General features: G+C 42.8%; 1 long non-coding RNA gene across 1 annotated transcript in view; it reads left to right on the top strand.

Annotated features, from left to right (window-relative positions):
- Positions 1–2655: 2655 nt before the first annotated feature.
- Positions 2656–11090, top strand: part of LOC146895794 (uncharacterized) — a 140652-nt gene continuing 132217 nt past the window's right edge. Inside the window, exon 1 of the long non-coding RNA XR_015739466.1 lies at positions 2656–2839. This is a non-coding gene — a long non-coding RNA (uncharacterized LOC146895794). The remainder of the gene's footprint in view (positions 2840–11090) is intronic.

The raw sequence follows: 11090 nt of genomic DNA, 5'->3' as shown, positions 1-11090 counted from the left end.
GAGAAGTGTTTCTCAGTTTCTGTGTCTAAGCAGCTGCTCACTGGCATGTTAGAATGAACGTGGGATGAAATTTGTTTCAAGTCTGCAATGCAATATTTACACACATATAGGGAGATAGCCCTTGCTTTACGTCTGTCAAAGGTTTCTGAAGTGGGAAGGGGGAGTGCCTTAAATGCCGAAGAAGGAAGTCTGCCCAGTTTCAGTTCCTCTGGCCTAGAGATGCTGCCCAAGATACTCTGTGGCAGTGATTCTCAACCTGTGGGTTGTGACCCCTTTGGGGTCGAACCCTTTCACAGGGGGTCACCTAAGACCATCGGAAAGCACAAATATTTACATTACAATTTATAGCAGTAGCAAAATGGCAGTTATGAAGTAGCAATAAAATAGTTTTGTTTGGGAATCACCACAGCATGAGGAACTGTATTAAAGGGTCGCAGCATTACGAAGGGTGAGGACCACTATTCTGTGATTTCAGGGACGTAATCACTATGGAAATGTATTGTAGGTCATCAAAGGATTTTTTTTCCATTTATTATTTGCAGTTTTAAATTTTATTTGTGTGTGTGTCTGAAGATAGGTGAGAATATTCTTTTGTGTGGGTACATGTGTGGAGGCCAATATGTATTGTGTGTGTGTGTGTGTGTGTGTGGAGGCCAATATGTATTGTGTGTGGGTCATGTGTGTGGGGGCCAAGTGGCCACTTCCTGTGTCATTCCTCTGGCAATATCTGCTTTGTCCTTTGGTGCAGTCTCTCCTTGAACCCTGAGCACACTGATCCAACTAGGCTGGCTGGCCAACAGTTCCCAGCAATGTATTCCTACCTCCCCAGCAATGAGGATCCTGGCCCAGGCCCCTGCAGCTGCAGCTGGAAAGACGTGTGGGGGAAGTGGGGCTCAGGAAGAGGAAGCCTTGGCTTTGGGAAAACTCAGAAGCTGGAGCTCAGCACCAGGCTTCCCCAGCAGGAACTTGGAGGAGGAGGCACAGTTGGAGGCAGCAGTCCATAATTTTGAAATTATAATATAATTATATCATTCCCCTCTTTCCTTTCCTCCTTCCAGCCCCTCTTGTTGAACACTCTCTCTTATTTATGGCCTTATTTTCGTTCACTGTTGTTGTTGCTGTGTGTGTGTGTGTGTGTGTGTGTGTTTCCACCCCCCCATATTTGTGTGTGTGTGTGTGCATTGATGTACTTGCTCAGTCAAAAAGAAGAGTAGTCCCTATTAAAATGGGAATTTCATAATTACTCTTGGCTGTTGAGTAGTATGCAGTTTTGAGGATGGCTGCAGTTTGCTATTCAGTGTGCTTGTCTCTAACAAGTGTGGGAAGAGCGATTCAAAGCCTTGGCTTAAGTTCTGCCAAGTGAGAAATTCTACAGGGTGAGGTTCTGCCACTTTCTTTGTGTTCTGAGCCTGTTTCCCGAGAGGTTTCTCGGTTATGCCTCATCCCTATGGTCGTGTATTTTCCTAGCATTAAAGATAGGGAAGATATATAGGAACAAAGAATGATGGGAATTTCCCTCTAGAGTGAGCTATAGCCATCAGAAATGAAGAAGGCCAGTGAAAGTGTCCACGGCCAAGCTGTCCATACCCTGTTCAACTGAAGGACATTCCTTGGCTGTTGCTTCCATGTGAATGTCCAATCTGAAGATCACGGGTGAAAATATGTGTGCATGTCATAGGGGTGGGTTTGTGAAATTCTCAGAAGTTTCAGAAAAAAAAATATTTTCAAAGTTTTTTTTTTATTAAGTGTACACATGAATTTTGTCTTATATTGGGTTCAATGCTGGTCAACACATGCTCAAAGGGTTATTTAGAGGGCAAACAGGGATGCTCAACGGAATGGAGATTAGCCACTCTGTGCCTGTCTGAGAAAGCTCTCCTGAGGATAAACAGCCGGCCTGTACTTTGAAGAGGAGATGAGAAAACAACCAAAAAAAAAAATGTTTCCTGGTTAGGAAAATCGTGAGCTTCGTACTAGGGTGCGAAGTGAGGTTGAACAAGCCACATGGGCAGGAAGAAAGAACAGAGGAGAGAGGGCTGTCTTCTTAGATACGAATTGGCCATCTTTTCTCCCTAGGGTTCATGGATTCTCTATTTGCTTTATCTCCTCTCCTGTATGTCTTCAGGGTAAAGAACCAGGTATAGAAAACAATTGCTGTCTCAAGTTTGAGGGTTCAAATCTCACCCTCAACATCTAGCTATGTTATAAAATTACCTGAATAGGGTTATAAGAACCATAGTAGACAATTATTACAAGTCCAAGAGTTTTGTGCCCCCCCATTCCTTGTTATTATTCTAATGGCTACTTTTAGAGATTAGGTCTGTTCTTCGCTGCCTCCTCTCACTAATATCGCCATGTCTCTTATTTCTGTGTGTCTCTCTCAGCTGGACCAGGGAGCCTGAGACTACTCAGTGTTTGAGGCCCAGTCACATAAGATAAAGCCACTGAGAGGAGAACATCATCACAAATGGGGGCAGCTATGACAGTGACAGAAACTGCTGGCTGCTGTGATGACCTTGGGTCATGTGCATTCCAACCACAGTCCTTAGAGTGTTCCTTGATTCCCCGGTTATTTCTTTTTTTCTTCATATGGGTTCTTTTTTCCACATAGATAGAGGACAACTGACATACATGCTGATTGTCCTTTCTAGGATATCACACTATCCTTCTAGAAAGAGGACCTCATTGTTGTCTGATTTGATGGCATTGCTTGCTGTTTGGTGGCTGCATCATCTGTTTCCTGTCCATCTGTGACGTTCTAGTCCAAGTCTTCTCCGAGCACCATTCCCAAAGTCTCCAGTCACATGGACCTTTTCTTTCCAGGCTTTACGGCATCAAGGTAGGCTCAGCACGCTGCCCCATAGCACTTTACTCCATTCACACCCTGTTCTTCTCATTAATCCATTGGTTTACGGGAAAGTGTTGCTATGTGACAGAACTCTAGAGATTGCTCTAGACAAACTGGGAAACAAAAGTGTGTATTTCCAAAGAATAAGGGAAGGCCATAGGAAAGCGTGATGCGGGGTTCACCCTTGTCTGGAGGTCCCAGTATGGAAGCCAATCTCTAGAATGAAGTAGGGCTACAGGCAAGCTTGAATTCTTTGTTATTGACATCAGAGTTTCTGATAGGGGGTATGACTCCCAAAATGTGATGAACTAGAGACTAAATATACATTTCCCTCTCCCTTGCTAATTAGTAAAATACCTTAGAGTGAGGAAACTAATTCTTAAAATCTCTTGTCTGTTGCCCAATACCCTAGCCCATCAATGTTAAATGTATAATAGGTTCTTAACACATTCTTATTAACTACTGGGATTCTGAGAAAATGAAAAAAAATACCTCAATATATAGGTTAAGTTTCCTCTCCTGGTCAGATAATTTTCTAAAATTCTAGTTTAACTATCATGATGTTGTCTAAATCGTTTTCTTCAGAACTGTTTTGCCTAAGATGGATGCCTGGCAAGGAATAATCAGGTCATGAATTTAAAACCCACCTTAAAACACCTGGTGGCCCACCCCTTAGATGCCAGGTCGCTGTTGCCCCACACCTCCTGGATCCTCCCAAGGTGAGGAGAGGTATAAGCGTTTTAATACCAACCTAGCCTTAGCATGTAACTCGCCCGGCTCCGGTTTTCTTCTAGCAAGCAGAGAAGAATACAAAATGCCTTTTCTCATTCATAATGATTGCTATCAGACCTCCGGGAGATCTGATTGAAAAACCCGAGTCCTTCCAGCCAAGCTGGAATCTGGAAATGAGCCTTTTATAGTTTCCAGAAGTCTTGGAATGAAAGAAGATGTTAGGAGAACAAGTGGCAACCAGGTCAGAATCAATATTTATTGGCTTATTAAAGGAAGGGGGATGTCAGGAGCAAGCGTGAGCGGGCTGAGGACTATGAGTCTATGAATGCCAACTGCTGGCTGCCTGTGAATCCCAACTGTTAGGGTCAAGTAGTCTCATCACTCTTCTATTTACAGTCTTTGAAATTTCTCATTTAACATGCCACCAGGCACGCATGTTAGCCATTCAGGTATTAATACAGCAATTATTACACCAGAGACGAGGGCTAGTTTTTGTTTCATCTCTTTCTCCTCACCTTGCCCTTCCCCTGCTCGCTTGTCTTTTCTCCCTTTCAGCATTTATCTCTGTGGGGAGCCTGCTGTTAGAATTTTAGTCTTCAAAGGCACTCTGCCTCTGTGCTAGAGAAGTCACAGATGGTCCCTTGAGTGAGTCTCTCACTCTATTAAGGCACCTAGACACGTGGACACGCAAGGTTCTAATGAGACTGGATTCCCACAGAGTGTAGGGAGTCTTGGGAGATGACCGCCCTACCCCATTCCTCTCCTTTGCCTTTCCGTCCCTTGACAGTGAGAATATCCTTCATCACAGCTAATGCTAGAAATTTCTCCTGCAAGGCTTTCTCCTCTGGATCAAAGTGTTCTCTTGGGAAGAGAGGGGTTAAGTACTAAACCTTGCATGAGCCTTAGCACTCTTGATTAATTCATGCAATTCAAACACTCAAAACAACTTGTATCAAGAAGCCAGTCTGTACCTGACACTGTGCTCCATACTCTGTATAAATCAGTGCTTATCACTTTCTTCGAAACCTTGAGTGGTAGCAGGCTCCCTCATTACATCAATTTCATAGCTGGCTAGGAAAATTTTCTGAAGACTATTTAGGTGACAAGTGACATGACCAGAATTCAACATCAGTCTTACCTGGCTTCCAATAGAAGGTCTTTTCACTGTTCAAAATGAAATTAAAATCACAATCACTGTACCTAAAATGCTGAGACAAAGGTAGTGGTTCCTTCACTGTTGAGATCCCCCACCTAATATTAGATGAGATGGGACATATTCAGGGCGATATGACTGCAGACATTCCCCAGCTTATATTAGAGAAGATCATCATATGCTATAGTAGTTGAATATTATTGGAAAATAGATGAAGAGAAATTCATTCATTGAATCACATTGAGTGTTTATTATGTGCCAGGAAATCTCCTGTGTTTTGGAGATACAGCATTACATGAACAGAACTCAACACCCAAAACAACAACAACAAAACCCCAGTGATTCAAAGTCTCTGTTAAGCTTACAAACAGTGTGTCAGAAGGATGTTGGTCTACAGATAAAATGAACCAGGAATGGACAATGGAGGAAACGTAAATGGGTGGATTGTAATTATAAGGTAGAAATGGAAGATTGTGTAGTGCTCCCTGAGAAGGTGAGAGTTGACCAATATGTGAAAAATGGGTAAAAGAAAGCCACAGACAGAGCTCCGGGCAAATGGAATAATTGGAACTACACTGAAAGGCAACAATATATTGAACATGTTCCAGGAGCAAACAGGCCTGAATGGTGAATGGCCAGAGATGATTGAGCAAAGACCATGAGATATAATGGAAAATGTGAACAAAGAGGAGTTTATGTGGCTGCTTACAGTCATAAAGAAAACTCTGATTTCTAACCTGAGTGAGAGAAAATTATTATAGGCTTTTATACAGAGAAATCACCTCATTTGGTACCTCATAATAGAACCAAGAGGTTGTGATATTAGCCATAATCTACAAAGAGTAAAGATGAAAACAGGTGAACTGGTCAGAAGAAGAAGGTTGCACCAATTAAGATGTAGGTCGGGGGATGTGGTAGAGGTGATATTGATCAAGCCATATTCTGAACGTAAAACCACTGTGTTCTTTGACTGATTATTTGCGGGATAAGAAAAGGGATAGTGAAAGGCAGGCTCATTGTTTTTTGCTCAGTATCTGGAAGGTAAAAAGAGCCCTTAGTGAGATGGGACAAATTCAAGTAAGGGTTTAGCTTTGAATACTTTAAATCATTAATTATGCTATGTATTCAGACATTAATAAACAGCTAAATATTTAGGTGTGGAATTCAGACTAAATAGCTGGAGATAAAAATTAGGGGTCCCTTGTCTTTGTATCTTCTTTAAAACAAGAGTATATCAGAAAAAATTCAAAGACTCAGCCTTGAAGTTTGTTCCTCATAAGAAATCACAGTGCTAGTCAGAGAGATGTGGAAGATGACAGGGTATGGAAAGGAAGTGGGCAATGGAACCCAGAGTCTTGTGTGGTGGCATCTAAGTGGAGACATTGTTTAAAGACTGAGGAAGAAATGTATTAAATAAGGTGAAGCCTGGGAACTCACACCTGCATTTTTCTCTGTGAGGGTTTTTCTGGCCTTGCCAAGATTGTGAGTTCAGTGAGGTATGATGGTAGATGTCAAACCCTACCTGCAGTGATTGTTTTTTTTAAATTTATTTTCATTTTACATACAAACCCCAGTTCTCTCTCCCTTTCCTTCTCCTGTTCCCCACCTCCCCCGTTCCCAATCCCCATCCAATCTTCACAGGGGGTAACACCTTCCTTGGGGAGTCAACATGTCTGGCTTACCAGGTGGGGCAGGACCAAGCCCCTTCCCCGTATCAAGGCTGAGCAAGGTATTCTACTACAAGGAAAGTGCTCCAAAAATCCAGTTCATGCTCTGGAATAGGTCCTGGTGCCACTGTCAGGTGACAGCCCACCTCGCACAACAGATCAAGTTACATAACTGTCACCCACATTCAGAGGGTCTAGTTAGGTCCCATGCAGGATCCCCAGCTATGGGGACCTGCTGTTAGGATTTTAGTCTTCAAAGGCACTCTGACTCTGTGTTAGAGAAGACACAGATGGTCCCTTGAGTGAGCCAGTCTACTTTATCCCAGATGCCTTTCAACTCGAAAGTTCCTGGAGACCTGAGACAGTGGTCCAGCACTCTCTATAGTGGTCCAGCTCTCTCTAGGATTGGTATAGAAGCTACATCCTTTACACATCTATCCCTAGCAGTCCTGACCTTTCCTTCCCAACTTTCTTTTGTGCTCACCACTCTAATACCATGGCATCGTTCTGATCACCCTGTCATTTTTTGCTTGTGTCTATTTGGAAAGGATGAAAAGTATAATCCAAAGGACTCTCATGGGGTTTCTTGGGCCAGTATTACAGAATTCTAGCAGCATGGTAGAATGTTAGGATTGGAGGACGCTTAGCAAATGCCTAGTCCTTTCTTGCCAATAAGGCAACTGAAGCCAAGAGAAAAGAAGTGATTTACATAAAGTCATCTAATTTGGAATAAGAATGGAGCTGGTATCCTCATCTAAGTCTCCTGCCCACTGCTCCTGCTGGCACATAGTCTCGTTGGTTTCCTGGACTCAAGATGACTGCATGGGTCTCTCGATTGGGAGGTGAAAGTGGTTCTTGTAATGAATTTCGCAATGCTACTTTGTGCCAGATTTGAAATTAATTTCATTTGATGGTCAACGCTCTAATAATAAGTCATTTAAATAATGAGACCTGGGAGAAGTAGCAGAGATGTCAGATTGTAATTTCATCACTGAGCAGTAGGAACCTTCAAAGACTTCTCTCGCTCTCCATACAATGTCATGCTCTATAGCTACTGCCTAAAACTAAGGGTTAGTACTTCTCATATGTCCAGAGTCCACTCACATCTAGTTAGCAGTGTCAATTCTAGGCCTTCTATTAGGCCAGTGGTTATTAAATGTGAAATAGGAGGGTAGCATACTATCATGTACTGTATAATTAGGAGTCAGGCCACAAAAGAAAATACTGTTTGGTCTTCCATAATTATGCAGTCTATTTTTGCCATCCATATAACAAAATGAGATAAAGGGTTGCATGTTTTCTGCAATGTGTTTTTCTTCATTCCATGAGAAGAACTTAACTGGTTCGAGCAGTTAGAATTTGAAGTTGGGAAGGGGAGGGAAATCATGAAGAATGGAGACATGGGCTGCCCCTTGAATGCTGTAGCCAATCTCTCGACTCCTTGATGGGGCCCAACTGCTCTAGGGACCATCCCGAAGTGAACCATACATGGGTCAGGTTGGTTAAAATTTTCAGAAGAGAATGAGTATGGCTGAATCCAAATGAATGACTGAGGCTTTATTGGCTCTTCTAGGCACGGGAAATACCAGTGATGATTTGTTTTCAAGGCAAAACTTTATCTAAGTGTCGGTATGGACAAGCATGCTATGAGCATCTGCTGGCAGAGCTCTATGTGAAGCTTTCTGTGACCCTGTGAACATGCATGTGGTGTGCATGCATGCAGACATCGTCTGTGTGGTATGGAGGGAGAGGAGAGAGGGAAGGCTATTATCTGCAGGGCGGTATCATATTCGAGACACTTAGGTGTAGAGCAGAAGTTGAATGATAGTTATTTTTCCACCCACAAATCCCGAGATGGTTTTATAAGCTAGACCACAGCAGCTCCTGAACCTGGAGTTTACCAGTGCTACCACAGTGCCTTTTCAAACGCCCCCTTTCTGCCTGGCTTTCCGTATCTAAAGGACTCGTCAGGAATAAGGGATGCTTGATAAGTGTGTCCTCCTTCACCGCTCTCCAGCTCATGTCGTCTTTTCTGACTTTGTGTACAGTTTTCATCACAGATGTCACTGCTCTTTCGGCACTATTGGAAAACATGTGCCTATGCATGATACCTACTGTAGATAGAGTGCCATATATTTTCATTTCCAGAACATTCTGTGATATGGTGACTGAGCTAATAAGTCAGTATTCGCAACATTTTTGTAGAAGTGTGGGAAAGCTTTTAGAGTTGTGTGAGCAGGGGCAGGGGAGATGGCTCAGTGGTTAAGTAGGGGCAGGAGAGATTGCTCAGTGGTTAAGAACCTATGCTGCTTTTGCAGAGGTCTGTGGCTTGATTCCCAGTACCCACAAGGCAGTTACAGCAATCTTAATTCCAGTTCCAAGGGATCAGATGCCCTCTCTGACCTCCATGGGCACTGGGCCTATGTGTAATGGACATACATACATGTAGACAAACACTCATAAAAATAAGTAGAAGAAATCTCACAGGGTTTCACTTCTAGATGAAGAGCAATAAGAAATTAACATCCCGTGAGATGGGGAGAATTAGTCTTCACCAGGATGACTTTCCAACTTACTTATCCGAGACCAAGTGGTCAAGTCTAAAAACATATACAACAAGGAATGATAAACAGATTCAGCAAACTCTATCTATCTATCTATCTATCTATCTATCTATCTATCTATCTATCTATCTATCTACCTACCTACATATCTATCATCTATCTATCTATCTATCTATCTATCTATCTATCTATCTATCTATCTATCATTTATCTATCATCTATCTATCTATCTATCTATCTATCTATAATAATAGTAATTAAGTAAAAAGAAGCCATGAATTTGCGAGACACCAGAAGCAAAAGGAACATGAAAGCAGTTGGAGGAGGAAATGGGGAAAGAAAATGCTGTGATTATAATTTAATTAAAACTAAAATAAATTTAACAAGAGAAATTATCCAAAAAAAAAGTTAGACATTCAGAAGACCAAATCTTAGGCTTCAGTATCTATCTGAAATGGTATATATGTGTCTCTCCGTGGTGAATAATGTGATCATGGTATCACAGAAAAAGGACTTGCACACACAAAATAAGTTTTGAAGCTATCCTTCTCATGTATAATATAAGGCATCAACTCAATAATTAATTCTAAAAAAGTCTTTTTGTCAAACCACTATGCTGGATGTTAGGGATAAACAATGATGAGTCGGACAGGCTTTTGTGTGCAAAGGCCTTACAACCTGGAGATTAGAGAAGGTACTCCCTACATCTCTGGTACATGCTTCATGCTACAGGGTATATGTGAGTGTTATTGCTGGATGCACACAGGATGCACCACTGCAGGTGCAGATCCGAGCCATCACACAGGACGCACTGACTACTTTAAATGGAGCTCCTGGTGTCTGTGCAGGGCCAGGCCCTTTTTCCTACAAAACAACGTCCAGGGCCACACAGGACAACTCACTGCTGTAAGACAACAGAGGTCATACAGTTTACCTTGTGGACACAGATAAAAGTGCCCCTCCCAACTGGTAACGTGTCATTGTGGGGAAAGACTCGAGTCAGCTTACAAATCCTGTCTTTCTTGTACCTGAAGAGAAAGGAATCGAGGAAACGGCGGAGGAAACTGTCGTGTGTTCTGAACTCTGTTCGTGTCCACAAAGACTCACCTGAAATGCTGAAGGAGCTGATTGGGAAGCCTTTAGAGAGTGGGAAGGTGCCACACATCTTTTTTTTTTTATTTTTTTTAAAGTAAATTTTATTAAATTATAAAAGTTTCCATTTCCGCCCCTCTTCCCAACACCCTCCCACTCCCCCCACTCCCTCTCCTCCTCCCTCTTCGTCCCTTAGGGTAGTCAGGGTTTCCTGCCCTGTGGGAAGTTCCACATCTTAACAGAGTGGACAGTTCCTAAAGTCTCCTCAGCTCTCGGTTCCTCGGCCAGATCTTCACAACTCTCTAAGCTGGGGGTTTACATAAAGAACAATGAGAGCAGAAATGACAGAGACAACGGTCAGACCTGAGGCTGTGGTGGACAGGCCAAAGCTCTGGGTGAAGAGCCTGCAGTCTCTCTGTTCCTAGAGGCCAGTCTGATGTCGTGTGGTTCAGCTGTGATGTGCTGTTGAAATTGTTTTCATCTGAAGAGGTGACAGAACACTGTCCCAGGCTTGAGATGGTCTGGGCATTTTTGTGTGCCTCACAACATGTGTGTTTGGGGATATGAGCTGCTTCCTAGGCCAAGGATTCTGGGTCGGTTTCCTTGACATTTCCAGCCTCACCTTCAGGGTCATTTGGAATTGAATAGAGCATCCAAGAAGGGGATACACATTTGGGTCACCCAGGGTTTCATCGCAGCCAGTCAGGTAATGGGGCAGCACATCTTATCTTAATTCCTTCGTGTTCTCCTTCTTCCTCCCTAGCTTTGCTTACCAACCCCTTTCCCTGCCTCTCTCACTCCTCTGTATAACAGCACACACACAATTGCTCCGAGGCACACTGCTCCATCTCTAACACAATGGATGTTGCTGTCAGTTCAGATAAGAGCGCCCGCTGCATAGAATGGCAATATTTCCAGTCCTGGCAAACATGATCATAAGTTCAGTTTATTAATATTGCAACAGTTGCACTAAATGAGATCACTTGGCTAACAAAACATTTATCAACAAAACGCTGCCACCTACTGAAGTTTTG

Source organism: Myodes glareolus, chromosome 1, assembly GCF_982192425.1.
Source record: "Myodes glareolus chromosome 1, mMyoGla1.1, whole genome shotgun sequence".
Lineage (NCBI taxonomy): Eukaryota > Metazoa > Chordata > Mammalia > Rodentia > Cricetidae > Myodes > Myodes glareolus.
The sequence above is the reverse complement of the archived record's forward strand: the minus strand, read 5'-3'. Positions and strand labels throughout refer to the sequence as shown.